The 14,723-nt window shown below is 33.3% G+C and overlaps 1 protein-coding gene across 48 annotated transcripts in view; it reads right to left on the bottom strand.

Annotated features, from left to right (window-relative positions):
- LOC143249631 (catenin delta-2-like) overlaps positions 1–14,723 on the bottom strand; it is a 136,749-nt gene that overhangs the window by 71,985 nt on the left and 50,041 nt on the right. For all 48 annotated transcript variants that reach the window (XR_013027875.1, XR_013027874.1, XR_013027873.1 and 45 more), the window contains one exon: positions 5,307–5,456. The gene's annotated coding sequence lies outside the window, so the exon portion shown is untranslated. The remainder of the gene's footprint in view (positions 1–5,306; positions 5,457–14,723) is intronic.

Raw genomic sequence — 14,723 nt, 5'->3', positions numbered from 1 at the left:
AAAAGACGCGTTTATTAAAATGATAAAAATGTTTTGACAAATAGTCAACTTCTATGCGGAAGATATTAAGAGTTATGGATTGCTATGTTGTACCAATTCTCACGTATACATTAGAATGTGAGCCAATATTACCAAATATGGAAATGAGAATTGAAGAAACTGAGTTGTGGTCCTTAAGGCGTATCATGAAGATATATTAGACAATTCACACCTCAGACGAAGATGTATTGTCAAGAGTAAGTTGCAGGATGAAGAAGTTGAATAACATTAGAAAGATACAGTTGGAGTTTTACGGACAGCTATGAGAAAAGAAGAAATTGATAGTCTGGTTGTAGTTGGAAAAATTGAGGGAAGAAAAGAGTTTGACTTTTGCCAAGAGTTTATTTAAATGGATGGATATATCAACATTAAAAATTCTTTGTGTCTTAAGAAGAAGACATCTGTGGAAAACCATGATTACAAACGGTCTGTTTGACTATTGTACACAGAGAGATAGAGAACTATATTTATATATCCACCTTTATGACGTTCGTTGCTGATATAGGAAAATGCTTTGTAAAAGAAGCAGAGAGAAAGACAACGTTCTTAAACGACATCAAACATGAAAAATGTGATCTAGAAATGGATCTGAATGTTTTTATCATCTTACTTAGAAGATAAACCTCTGAAGAATAAAATAATGAAAAACGGATTGATTGAAAGTTTCACTTTTTAAAGGACCAGTTGAATAGAAATTCACTCTCTGGTACATTGTAGTATGATTAGTATGATGATATATCTTATATGATGAAGCTATCCCATCTCATCTAGAAAAATGCAGTATTGCCACTTGATATTGTCATTGTTTTATATTCAGCCAATAACATTTAATAAGTACTGCATTTGCAAAGTAGTCCCACTACGTTAAGCCTAGAGATGTTCTTTTTAATATGGACACTCACTAATCAGTGCAAATTTTAGAAACAAAATTCGAGATTTGTTATAAATTACTCTCCAATTTAGGGTGTACAATGCACTACACTGACTGTTGAGAAATATTAATTAATGGCGTACTGTTTTTACATTTAACATTTAATTAATTATCTCATTATACAGCAATATTATTTTCTACCTGCTAGAGATTCTTCTTAACATGAATGTCAAAAGCATCCAAGATCAAACTATTCTACTTTATTAAACAGATTAAATTTTACAAAGCTAAAGGTTTTGGGTGATGGTTTCTACACATTGTAAGCAATTCCTTTTTATATATATACTTTATACTTCTTACTAAAACAAATTAATAATCAAAGTTTCTGAATTTTTAATAAAGTATTTAGTATTTTTTCACTTGGTTGTTTCTTGTTCTTATGTTATGATTTAGCTATTTAGAAAGAAAAAATCATATAGGCAGCTGACTCGATGTCAACTCATTATCTTGCTATTTCTGATAATTCCCATTAAGAAAGCATAATTATGTGATAACTTACCATAAAATAATTTGCATATGTATGTATGTGTATATATATTTTTTATTTTATTTTTTAGTACTCGTCTTTGTCAGGGGAACAAACTTGTCTAAATGTATTTCTCTACTTCTACAGAATTGTGTAAGGTAACAATTTTTACATTTACCACTCTTAGGTTGGTTGTAAAAAGCAACATGCTTTTGTTGTCAGGATCCCAAGGAGAACAGATGGCCGTTTCAAAATGTCATTTATGGAAACATATTCGTTACACTTCAGAATTTTGTACTGTGACCAGGTAGTTTAAGGAGAATATGATCTGGACAGTTTTTATGTATGTTTCACGTTTAAGTGTAGCGTTTTATTTCTTTTAATCAACCTTTATTTTCCAGTTAATAATTTTAGCTCATTCTGCCGTTTTTCTTGTAACATGTGAATACTTGAATGTTTGTTTGTTTGATTTGAATTTCGCTCAAAACTACACAAGGGCTATCTGCGCTAGCCATTCCTAATTAAGCAGTGTAAGACTAGAGGGAAGGCAGCTAGTCATCACCACCCACCGCCAACTCTTGGGCTAGTATTTGACCAACAAATAGTGGGATTGACCGTCACATTGTGACGCCCCCACGGCTGAAAGGGCGATCATGTTTTGCGCGACGGGGATTCGAACCCGCGACCCTCACATTACGAGTCGCACGCCTTTACACTCTTGGCCATGCCGGGCCCTGGACCAGAAATATGGTTCACTATCCTCTTTATTGAAGAACACGTTCTCCTTAGGCATGATGGACAAATTTCGAGAATATTTAAAAGTCCTGCCAAGACAACAACCATATTTACTAAGTATACGCTCCCTGTTGTCTTTTATTTTTAACAAATTTAATTTTATAAAATGATCAGCTCAGCAACAATGAAAACAATTAACATACACTTATATCATGCGTACTCAGTATATATTTATATGATAGGTGTAATATTTGCAAATCTAAGACGTGCACGGTCGTGGATAAACCAAGACTCGACTAAAGTTTGTAGAGTTCAGCATAAATGAAAACAAAGAGCACTATATAAGTTACGAAAAAAACTGGATATTTCTTCAGCAGTAAGCTTATCTAATTCGTCTCTAACTCAACGCAAAATCTGTTTTACATGTTATTTTCAACAGGAAATATAAAATAATTAAACTTAATAACTGGTTTCTTTACTTAATGCTCACACAATTACTTGTGAAAAACTCAATTCATTGGCATATAAAAAATAAGGTGATCTTGTTATACCAAGTAATGGGAACATGTAGTCAGATTATAATTAGGGTACAATACAATTGGTATGATCAAGAATACCTACAACTTCTAAAGGTGCATCTCTACAATAAGCGTTATCGTCGTAGGTCTCTTTACTAACGCTATTAAAATACGTCAGTCATGAAATTTTAGTAACAACAAAAGCTGATAAAGGAATTACGCCAGCCAATATTTTACACTATTGCTGTTACAAGCCTGAAAAGTAAGAAAGTACACAAAAATACGTTCTATACTGATTGTGTTGTAAAGTTGCTCGTGTTTCTCCTTAGATTTCTAAAATCGTTACAACCTAACGGAGTCAGTTATCAACAAATCTTCCTTCGAAAGACGTTCTCCTGTTTGTTCGAATTCTGAATTAGCTATTCAATCGGATTTCTCAGAATTCCGCTAAACTAAATATTGCGCTTTCACGACAACATTCCACAAGATACTACAAGATGCTACACTAGAAGTAGCAAAATGAACTTCCGCCATTTACACGTCATTCTGTTGATATAGAGAATATAAACTGTGATAAACTTTTCTGTTTGTCTATCTGAGTTTTCTTTTAAAGCTAAGCCTCGTTACTTTTTGTAATATAATGTAACCTAAACAAAATCAGTAACTCTTATTTGCAAGTAAGTAAACGATCAGACAAATGTATTTGTATATCTGTAAAACAAATAACTTTAGTTTGAGGTAAATGTGATATTTAGGCTTGTTGCTAACACCAGATGAGCCAAGCTCCTCCAAAAAATCCTTTTAGCCTTTCTAGTTTTTGCATATAGTTTTAATACTAATTTTTTACACCTAAACCTAAAAAGTTGACTTGTTCTGTAATAGCACAAAGAAGCAACTTATAACGTTTTTTTGTTTCGAGTGTTCGTTGATAGCTACTCAAGGGCAAGCCGTCCCTACTTTTTAAATGATAGTGTTCAACGAAGGCAGATAGTTAATAACACCTACCACCCACTCTAGGGATAATCTTTTCTGATTGAATAGTGAAAGTTGCTGGTCATCCTTACAACGCGCCCACAGTCATGAAATGCAGAGTGTGATTTCTTCCTTGTAACAGAACACGAACTTGGACCTGCAGATCCATAGTCTGATGAGCTAACTATTAGGTTTGTTTGTTGATAAGCACAAAGATACACAATAAGCTGCTACTCTGTCCCAGACTTATCGCTGGACCACCGGACCTCTTTCTATAATTCTTTGAGAGTTTCATAAGAATGTTTAAAGATTATCCATCTGTATGTGTAATAATATTTCTAATATGATTCCTTCGTGGCTTAGCAGTAAGCTTATATAACTAAAATTCCAGGTTAAATCCCAGCAAATTACACAGCAAAGATAGCCCAAAGTACAGCTTTCCGATTAAAACAAACATTTGTAATCTGTTGTCTCTAAAAATCAAGTTGGTGCACTACAAAATGAGCTGAACCCATAATGGGGTAAAATAAGCAAAAGTTCAAGAGCTGCTTGGGTTATAAAATCTGAAGGGTTTTTAATATGTTCCAAAACGAAGCTCTTTTTGACTGAAAATATGTTCAAATCAGAATAATATCCTTATCAAAATGTGTTCTAGAATGTTAACTAAGTACTAAAAGCAAAACGAACAGAGAGAGTGAGACAAAATATTTCAAATAAATGAGCAAACCTTTTCTCAGGTTAAACAACAACAACAAAAACTCACCCTTTTTGAAAAAAATAATAAAATGAATTGCGGTTCATTTCAGTTTAATACCTCATACATAGAAAATATTGACTGATGCCGTAAATAGAATACAAATGTCACAAAAATCAAATGTCTTGTCCCGAATGTAGTATATTAAAAAGTCCTAGATGATAAAATTTTACTTTATGACAACAGATAAAACAAATTATATATATAAAAAAAACAACTTTCTCACTAACTTGTACTGGCCGCTTACCGAGTCACTGCCTCAGGAATAAAATGTTTGAGAGTGACGAGAAATTCCTCAGTTAGTCAGATTCCTAGATAAACAACTACTTCAAACTAATAACAATTCCAAGAAAAATACAACTTGCAGAAACAAACAGAAAGCCTTCAGAACTGTAACAAATTAACTGGGAAAGCATTCAACCAATGGCACAGTACTGGATTTAGGGTGTGTGTGTTTTTTCGTATAGCAAAGCTACAAGGGCTATCTGCTCAGCCCATCGCGGAGAATCGAACCCCTGATTTTAGCGTTGTAAATCCCGAGACATACCGCTGTACTAGCGGGGGCTGGATTTAGGGAAACAAGTTATTAATGCATGGTACACAGTTTTTGAAAGTTAGCGGTGCACTTACAGTGCTGGCACTACATCCTTATACTGTTACTTGCTCCAAGAGATTATCTATTTATTTCTATAAGCCATGCGTGCATTTGGATATTAAAATGTTTACACACACCTTCTTAAAATTATAGATAAGATTTTATTACAGCAATATCTTGGGTAAAAAGTTTATCCTTTTATTTAAATTTATCGGTACGAAATAAAATAAAAATTACTTAGGTTTAATTATTCTTAATAATATACACGTAAGCAAACAAATCCTGCAAATTCTCACCTGCAACTTTAAATAGTGTACGACGGGTTTCTGTCTTCTCACTGATTTGTCGAGTGACAGTGTCTAGTGGATTAGTTCAATTTTTCACTGCTTCGATGTACACTTGATTCGGAAAGAGTACATCAGGTATTCGTATTCTAGTCGACTCGGCTATAGAATGAAAGGTTTTTGCTGTAAGTTTATGAATGTACAAAAGTAAAAGTTTTAAATAAGAAATGAGAAAGTAGGAATGGGAACATCAAAAAGTAAGGAAACAAGGGAGGAATGAGAAAGATAACGTTATAACACTTGGTGGTTTTCGATATGGTACACCATTAAAGTGAATGTGACCATCGTTCTGCCTATTTCTAATTCATGTGCTTTTTGTAACTTCGTAATTGTTCAAACTCAATAAAAGGTGTGTTTATTGTAAACTTTGTTTCACAACCAAGTACATATTCATGTATGTAATCAAATTGCGTGAACCTAACAAAATGAAAGACGTCATACGGAGTTGTTTGATGTCAGAAGTGTGACATGAAGCTCCAAAAGTCATACTTTGCTTATGAGAGACATTTTAACTATCTAGCTGGTAAGTTTTAGGCCTAAAATAGTATAAAAAACTCTTGGTTTTAACATTTTTACGTTTGTTAAGTATTTAAAAAAGATTAGCTATTGACAAAACTCAACTAAAGTATAACTGGATCAAAGTTTAAATTAAAATATCAAATAGAAAACAAGGATGCACTGTGTCAAATAAGTTGAAAACTGTTGAATGTTTTCTCGCCCATTCCTACCTTGTTTCTTTATTTTTTGGTGCTCCCATTCCTACTTTCTAATTATTTTAAAGTTTTTACAATTGTCCCATGTATGTTTCTTGGTACTAAGTCTCGAGCAAAGCTGTATCAGACTTTGGAGCAGAATCGCGTCTTAGGCACCAAATGTTATGATATAATTGTTTTGTCCAATACAGAATTCTCGAGTAATATGTATAGAACTAAAAATTCCACTTTGAAGGGTTATAGCAGTGATGGCGAACCTTTTAGAGATTGCGTGCCTCAATTGTGACCCAAAATTATTTTGTCTATCCGAACGTGCCAGGATTTTCATAAAAATGACAGTTACTTTCCAATAAAAAACCGACTTTTTGATGAATATCTTTATTTTAAAAAAGTCGAATTACAAAAGTTTCAATGAAACTAATAAATAGCCTTGACTTAAAATTTGTATATTTTGTCTTAAATTTTATTAAATCAATGCGATCTCTGCTTTTGTGAACACTCAGATAACTTGTTAATTGATGGTTCATATTTTATTGATTTGAGAGCAACACATGAAGCACTCAGTTCATCTGTAAGCTTGTTTCTTCTGTCTGATTTGATGAAATTGCTGCTCACAAGCGTGAGATGATCCAAACAAAGTAAGAAGAGCTATTCCAAGTAAGTTCATTGACTTAAAATTAATTGGCAAAGAATTCCACACTTTAAGAATTTCATTTTCACAACTCTTTGCAACGTTTTCTTCCAAGATCCCTCCACACTCTATTTTCTCAAGTGTTTTACGCAGGGCACAGAATTTATTAGTCCAAGTATAGTTTTCCTGAAATTCTACATACTTCTTAGCAAAGATGCGGGAATCCTATCACGTGCCAGCAATCGTGGCCTTGCGTGCCACCTCTGACACGCGTGCCATAGGTTCGCCATCACTGGGTTATAGCAATCACAGGTAGAGCCTAGATCTAGAGGATCTACGTAATTCATATTTTTTACCTGCTTGACACAGCTGCAGGCCAATCACGTAGCGCGTGAGCGTAAATAATCGTGCAGCCGCACGTGATACGAGGGCGGGTCGTTACTTGGCAACTTACAGAACATGTTCGCAAACATAGAATATGACTACAAGTGTACTATTAGTTCGTTATCACTTTTGTGAAATGATTATTGTAATTACTTGTTATTACCAAGGTTATAACTAAAACTACGAAAAACGCATTCAGGCAAGATAGCCTAATTCAATCGTGTATATTTAGATTTGCATAATGTGTAAACAGGAGAGAACGTTATTCAGTCAGTCGGTCAGATCGATAAATGTGTGGTTTTGTGAAATATTTGTTTTTACTCTATCGACTTTCTCAAGTTCTTTGGTGGCTTGTTGTTCTGCATTTGGTTTGTTTAATACTTAACAGTGTGTGTAAAGTGCTTATGAAATTTTGTTTATATGCTGTTTGCAGTGCATTTGATATTTTAATTTGTATTAAACACCTGGTCGATTTCTACAGTCTCTAACAACATATATCAAGTTTTTATACTCAATGTTTCTCTTGATCGCCTACCTAGCTGGAATAATGACAGTTACTGCATCTAAAACTCAGATCCAAGCTGACTATGAGAAGGGGTTAATTATTAAATTTGAGCAAAAGTTGTGCATATCACATCTGAGTTCTGTTCTTAACTGAAAAGCTAAATAACGTCAGAAGTTAACATTAAAAAAGCAATCTTTCAAAACACTCACCTACGGTATATTGTACTTGATGATGTTAAATCACATTTTTACAATATCAATCGGGAGGGATTTTTTCAAACAATTAAATTTACTAATACTGGAGCAGATACTGCTGTTATTTGAGTGTTTAGATTTCTCTTTGTTTTAACAACAATAAAACTGGTGATTCTCATCAATATGTCATTAAAGTGTTTAGATTTTTCTTTGTTTTAACAACAATAGAACTGGTGATTCTCATCAATATGTCATTAAAGTATTTAGATTTCTCTTTGTTTTAACAACAACAGAACTGCTGATTTTCATCAATATCGTTAAAGTTAGGTTTAAACTTTTGAATTATAATGAACTCACAGAAATTCTGAGAAAAGTCTCTAAAATCAGATTTTGTGGAAATACAAGGTCCAGCATGGCCAGGTGGTTTGGGACGCTTAATTCAAAATCTGAGTGTCGCGGGTTTGAATCCCCGTCTCACCAAACATGTTCGCCCTTTCAGAATGTGGCGGTCAATCTCACTATTCGTTGGTAAAAGAGTAGCCCAAGAGATGGCGGTGATGACTAGCTAGCTTTCTAGCCTTACACCGCTAAATTAGGGTAGCTAGCGCAGATAGCCCTCGTGTAGCTTTGCGCGAAATTCAAAAACAAACGAGCAAACAATCTAATGATTTGGCTAGTTTGTTTTAATTAGAAGTGTAGGCATACACATTATCAGAAATGGAGGACCGACTGGTTTGCGTTAAGAGAATAGGATTGTAGCTCCTATTTTTAAACCTTTTATTAATTTAGATTTCGTTTCCACAGAGAAAGGGTTGTCAATTCTTACTTCAAGCAGGAGAAAGCTGAGTACATGAATTTCCCAGCACCATCTCTCAACCTAAACTGAATTGAACAAATTTGGGATCAGGCCGAGACACAAATGTTTGTCTCTCTAACTTACCTACTTCTCACAGTGGAGCAGCTTGAGGGCATCCTGATGAGAGAATGCGTAATCTTCTTCCAAAACACGAGTACTAAACTCATAATAGGGAGAGCAGCGACACTGTAATGTGGCTTCATTAAGGTGAAAACGGTACCTTCTCACTCAGTAAAACTACGTTTGCTATTGTTGTTAAACGTACTGCTAACCACGACCACGTTCAAAATACAGGATAGGACTTTTTACACGAGATACATACCTCTTTGTTTATAACATATTTTGTATTTCTTAGAATTATTTGCACCGCTGCATTTATTTGTGTGAACCAGCGTAATATCTGTTTTGTTTTTATTTCCGAATTCAAGCTTCAAAATGCATAGATAACAAGACCTTTGAGACTCATTGCAGGTATTAATAATTACAGAACGGTATTACAACACAACTCTCTGGTTGGCAGGTAATAAATAGATGTTAATAAATAATACAGTAATATTATGAGTGATTAAAATGACTTCAAATACATATGTATTAATGATATTTTGAAATTCTACTTACGGAAATATTACAGCCAAAATATACCCCCCTCGTGATTCAGGAAAACATGAGGGCTGATAACACTAAGGGTTCGATTCCTACAATAGATATATCTCAGTCTATTGTGCAGCTTGACACTAAAACAAAGCAAGAAAGCAACCATGCAAAAAATATGTATATTTCATATTTGTAGTCTGGCTGACATCATAACCAGAATCTAGAAAAAAATAGAAGCTGTTACACGAACGTTCTGACCAGCCGTGGAGAAAAGGACAAAACACTTCCAAAGTTCCTCTATAATCTTTTAACTTTTGTCTGCAGCATCTGCATATTCAACAACGTGTAGGATTATGCGTTAAACAGTTTGATAGAGAAGGCATCTGTCAAAGTGGGGACATTTCCTGTACTCGGCATATAAATAGGACAATAGAGAAACTATGATTTTTCGCTATACCATTTTGATATTCATGAATGGAAGCTCTGACTTAGCTATAGATGTTTATAGGCTGTGTCTAAATATTCATAACTGAAATGAGAATACTATATAGATATTATATAGGTGACGAATTTACGTCATTATGTGTTCATAAGCACGTGTAAGTGATACTATTCTTGAGTCAGATAGAATAACAGAGAATAATTCGATACCGTTCGTTTCAGTTACCGAATCTGAAATGCCAGACAAACAACCAGCCTAATGTAACCTTTGAAAAACGAAATTCAATCACTCATTCATTTCATTCGCTATACTAGCTAAATATTTCCAGACCACCTTCGTCTACCACATTACAAACTTATCCTTCAATCTTTTTTGTTTGTCTCTCTCCTATACCATTACATCACATGGTTTTCATGGTACCACTAGCTTCTGCCATGACTAATGTTTTCTGAACAGGAAAGGAGATGAAATATTAAAGGTTTCTTATAGGGTTATTACTCCTGTTTCTTCTTATATTGGGTATTTTTTGTTGGTCCCTCTAATCCTCACCATATATACAACAATTATATGTAAAACAATATTTTTATAACAGACATCAAAACAATATGAAACTACATTTAGCTACATATATAACTTGAAAGTGATGTATTTGACTGCCTTTACAATTTTGTAATACGATGGTATATTTAGCTATACATCTGACAACATGTCATTATAACAGTATTGTACTCTGCTATTTATAGCTCAACGTAAAACTGTGATGTTTTCTATCAATATGTACAACAATGCAGAGTGTTGTATATTTGGTTATCTATAGATTTATGTATGACAGTGTTGTATATTTGGTTATCTATAGATTTATGTATGACAGTGTTGTATCTTGGCACCTATATATCTTTATAAAACTGTTATGTATTTGGCCACTTGTTGTTATTAGACAATAATATATTTAGCTACATACAGATTTATGTAAGTTAGTGAAGTATCTAGCCATCTGCAAATCTATGTAACTCTGACTATATGTATGTTTCCGGATAATACCATGATGCGTTTGGCCTTCTACAGTTCTATGTGAAACATCTACACCCTCAGTAGCTCAGCAGTAATTTTGAATGCTTTTAACGGTAATAATCGGGTTTCGATACCGACAGGGGCAAAACTCAGATAGCACATTACACAATTCCTGCATTTAACGAACAAATAAATACATAGCCACCTGTAAATATATACGTAACAAAATGGTGTATCTGGTAACCTCTATATCTCTGTAAGACAATAATACATATGGACCACTGTGAGCCTATATTAATTACTGGCATTTCTTTTCATTTATAGATGTATATCAGTTAAGTTAGTACTTGAACAATTATGAATGTATATTAGTTAAGGATGTACCTGAACACTTATAAATATTATTATTCAAGGATGTACTTGAATACATAGATGTATATTAGTCAAGGATGTACTTGAAAACTTACGGATGTATATTAGTCAAGGATGTATTTGAAAACTTACAGATGTATATTAGTCACGGATGAACCTGTACACATAGATCTATATTAGTCAAGGATGTACTTGAACACTTACAGATGTATATTAGTCAAGGATGTACTTGAACACTTACAGATCTATATTAGTCAAGGATGTACTTGAACACGTAGATCTATATTAGTCAAGGATGTACTTGAACACGTAGATCTATATTAGTCAAGGATGTACTTGAACACTTACAGATGTATATTAGTCAAGGATGTACTTGAACACTTACAGATCTATATTAGTCAAGGATGTACTTGAACACTTACAGATTTATATTAATCAACGAAGTATCCGAACAATTATAGAATATGGAGAAAATGACGTTATCAATCTCTTGATATTAATTATTCTCTTGTCGACGTGGTCAAATCTAGTCAATTGACTTTGAAATACCAATATTTCTTTTTCCCCCAAACACAAAATTTACTTCGAGAGTACAACACAGAACGTTACGTTAAAATTGGGTCTAACTCTGTATGTTTTTCAACACATAGTTTCCAATCCAATGTAAACATTCTTAATATTGTTGATTATTTAAGTATACAAAAATATTCGAATGAATACATTGTCATAAAGCTGTCAATAACCTAAAAATATTGGGTGAATCTTCATACTATTATTGCAACAGCTAATTTTGGTTTCTAATAAAGTAAATGACTAAGACCACGCGATGTTTATAGAATCCGAGTTAAATACATACATACATATATATATTAAAACTCTTGGGAAAATTTCTTACAATCCGCCCACGTACTCTTTTTACTTTCCTTCTGTAACGTACAGAAGATTGAAATATGAAACCGCCATCTAGCGGAGCTTAATTTATATATTGAAGAGCAGTGTTTTGTTCTTTTTTTTTGTTTACAGTGAATTGAATTCTCTTAGAAATGGTACTGCATACTTACTTTTCAGATCAATTATAAATAATTCAATTGGAGAAGGGACTTTTGTTATTAAAATATAGAACACCTAAGTTGAACCTTTCAATTCTGTATATATACAAATTATATATTTAGAACTTAACATTGATTTTATGTGATTAATGTTTAAATGTATTATCTTTTGGTTCTGCTTACTGCATCATATCAGCTGTACTCACAAAGAATTCACGCTCTTTGTAATCGGTAAAAACGTTTATACTCTTGTACATATAACAAAGGATACAGATTTAAGACAAAATGTTGAATATCGATAGATTCAATTCTCTGAATTTTTTAATATTTCAAATCATCAGGACTTTCAAACACATATTTATGTACCTTAGGTAAACGTAACGAATTCAAGAATTCAAATATACTGCAAATAACAGAAATATTATTTCTGATCATGACTATAAACAAAATATATAAAAATTCTAGCAAACTAGACATTTGTCAAAAAATCTTATTTTCATCAAAATTCGACTACAGCGCTGGACAAGGATAGATAAATATATATATTAAATCTGCTAAATATTTACGAACTTAATAACAGCAAAAATTCATTTATTTCACGTTATTTACAATCAGTGGTATTTTAATGTACATTTCAACATATAAATAACGTAAACTACCAACAGATAGTTGCTTTTGGTTTGGAAGAGCATAAAATTGGTCATGAAAACCATTGAATTTTTATAGGAACATACAGCGCTTTACACAGGTTAAACATATTTATATGATACCTAGGTGTATTTTGAAATGATTATTTTCTCTATGATTAATGGAGAATGTTGGCTATATGGCAGAAACATGTATATAAAAAACGTTGCTTAATGGTATTGCTCTGGAGTCCTATGACGTGAAATGTTTGAGAGATATGTTAGTGTAAGTTACAAACTATATCTAGATAAATTTAATAAATTATGTATACATTCCTAAATAATAATAATTCCGTACGGTGTACTCTGAATACCACGATTATGTATACATTCCTAAATAATAATAATTCCGTACGGTGTACTCTGAATACCACGATTATGTAACACTAAATAATAATATGAATACCACGATTATGTCTACATTCCTAAATAATAATAAACGGTGTACTCTGAATACCACGATTATGTATACATTCCTAAATAATAATAATTCCGTACGGTGTACTCTGAATACCACGATTATACCGTACGGTGTACTCTGAATACCACGATTATGTATACATTCCTAAATAATAATAATTCCGTACGGTGTACTCTGAATACCACGATTATGTATACATTCCTAAATAATAATAATTCCGTACGGTGTACTCTGAATACCACGATTATGTCTACAAATCTGCATGTTTACAACTCCATACACGTAAAGTCGCTGCACACATACAAGTGCGTTCATTAGTTCTCCAGACTATACCACTGGATCTATGCGTCCAAACTCCGTTGAATTTATCCCAGGACAATAAATTCGATACGAAGAAAGTAAACAAGATGATACATTCGTATGTGTATGCAATGATATGTATAACAACTACCATATTTAACTACATACAGAAATGTTATTTGGGTTTGGTTTGATTTGAATTTCGCACAAAGAATAGCTGTCTTCTCTCTATTCAACATCACTCACCGCCAACTCTTGGGCAATTCTTTTACCAATGAATACTGAAACTGACTATCACATTATAACGCCCCCACGGCTGAAAGGGCGAACATCTTGGATGTTGGGGATTAGAACCAGTGATGCGCAGATTGGGAGTAAAGCTGTCTAAACACTAGGCCATGTCAGGCCCTAAATGTAATTTTGGAAGACAGCCATCACTCAAACAAACGTAAGCGTTGAGTAAAAATTTTAGTATTAACATAGAAGCCATCAGCGGCTTAGCGGTGAGCTTGAAGGTTTATAACGCTCAAACTCGTGGTTCGAACCCTGCGCTTCGAACAAATAAATAATTAATCTAAAGAAAAGTTACCCTTCTCAATTATCTATTACTAAAAATAAATTGTTTTATAATAAAGATGTAGTAGTAGTTTGGATTTAAATCAAGAGTTTCAGGTTTTGTACGCCACACATACATTTAAGTAAAACTATAATGTTCCTCACTTTAATTACTCTCCCTAACAAAAGTTTCACATTAATCACGTCCCCTGACAAAAGTTTACTAAAACTGAGTTTTAGTTTCATCTTCCCCCTTTTTTTTTCTTTGTAAAAAACTAACAATTAAATGTTGTGTTCCTATCTAACCTACGCACAGTTGTTAAAAGCAACGTCATAATGATAGTTCTTAGTGTTTGAAGCCATAAATATATAACCATTTTGCTGCATATATTCTTAACCAACGTCCAGGCGTATAAATATATTATGTGTGAAATATGTTGGGACTGAGAGCGAAATGTATCCTGCAGCAACTTGCTTAGTAAAACGTGAAGAAAGAGACAACTGTCATCTTTCAATTCAAAAGCGTACAAAGAAATGTCACAGAAGTGGATTGGAATACCATGCCCGTTCTTTAGTTTAAAAAGTACATAGATGTAATTACATTTCGGTGCTTTCTGAGCATAACTCTTTCTTCGTTCCATGTCTCACGTAATTCG

Source organism: Tachypleus tridentatus, chromosome 4, assembly GCF_004210375.1.
Source record: "Tachypleus tridentatus isolate NWPU-2018 chromosome 4, ASM421037v1, whole genome shotgun sequence".
NCBI lineage: Eukaryota > Metazoa > Arthropoda > Merostomata > Xiphosura > Limulidae > Tachypleus > Tachypleus tridentatus.
Note: the sequence above shows the minus strand (reverse complement) of the source record. Positions and strands in the feature narration are given on the sequence as shown.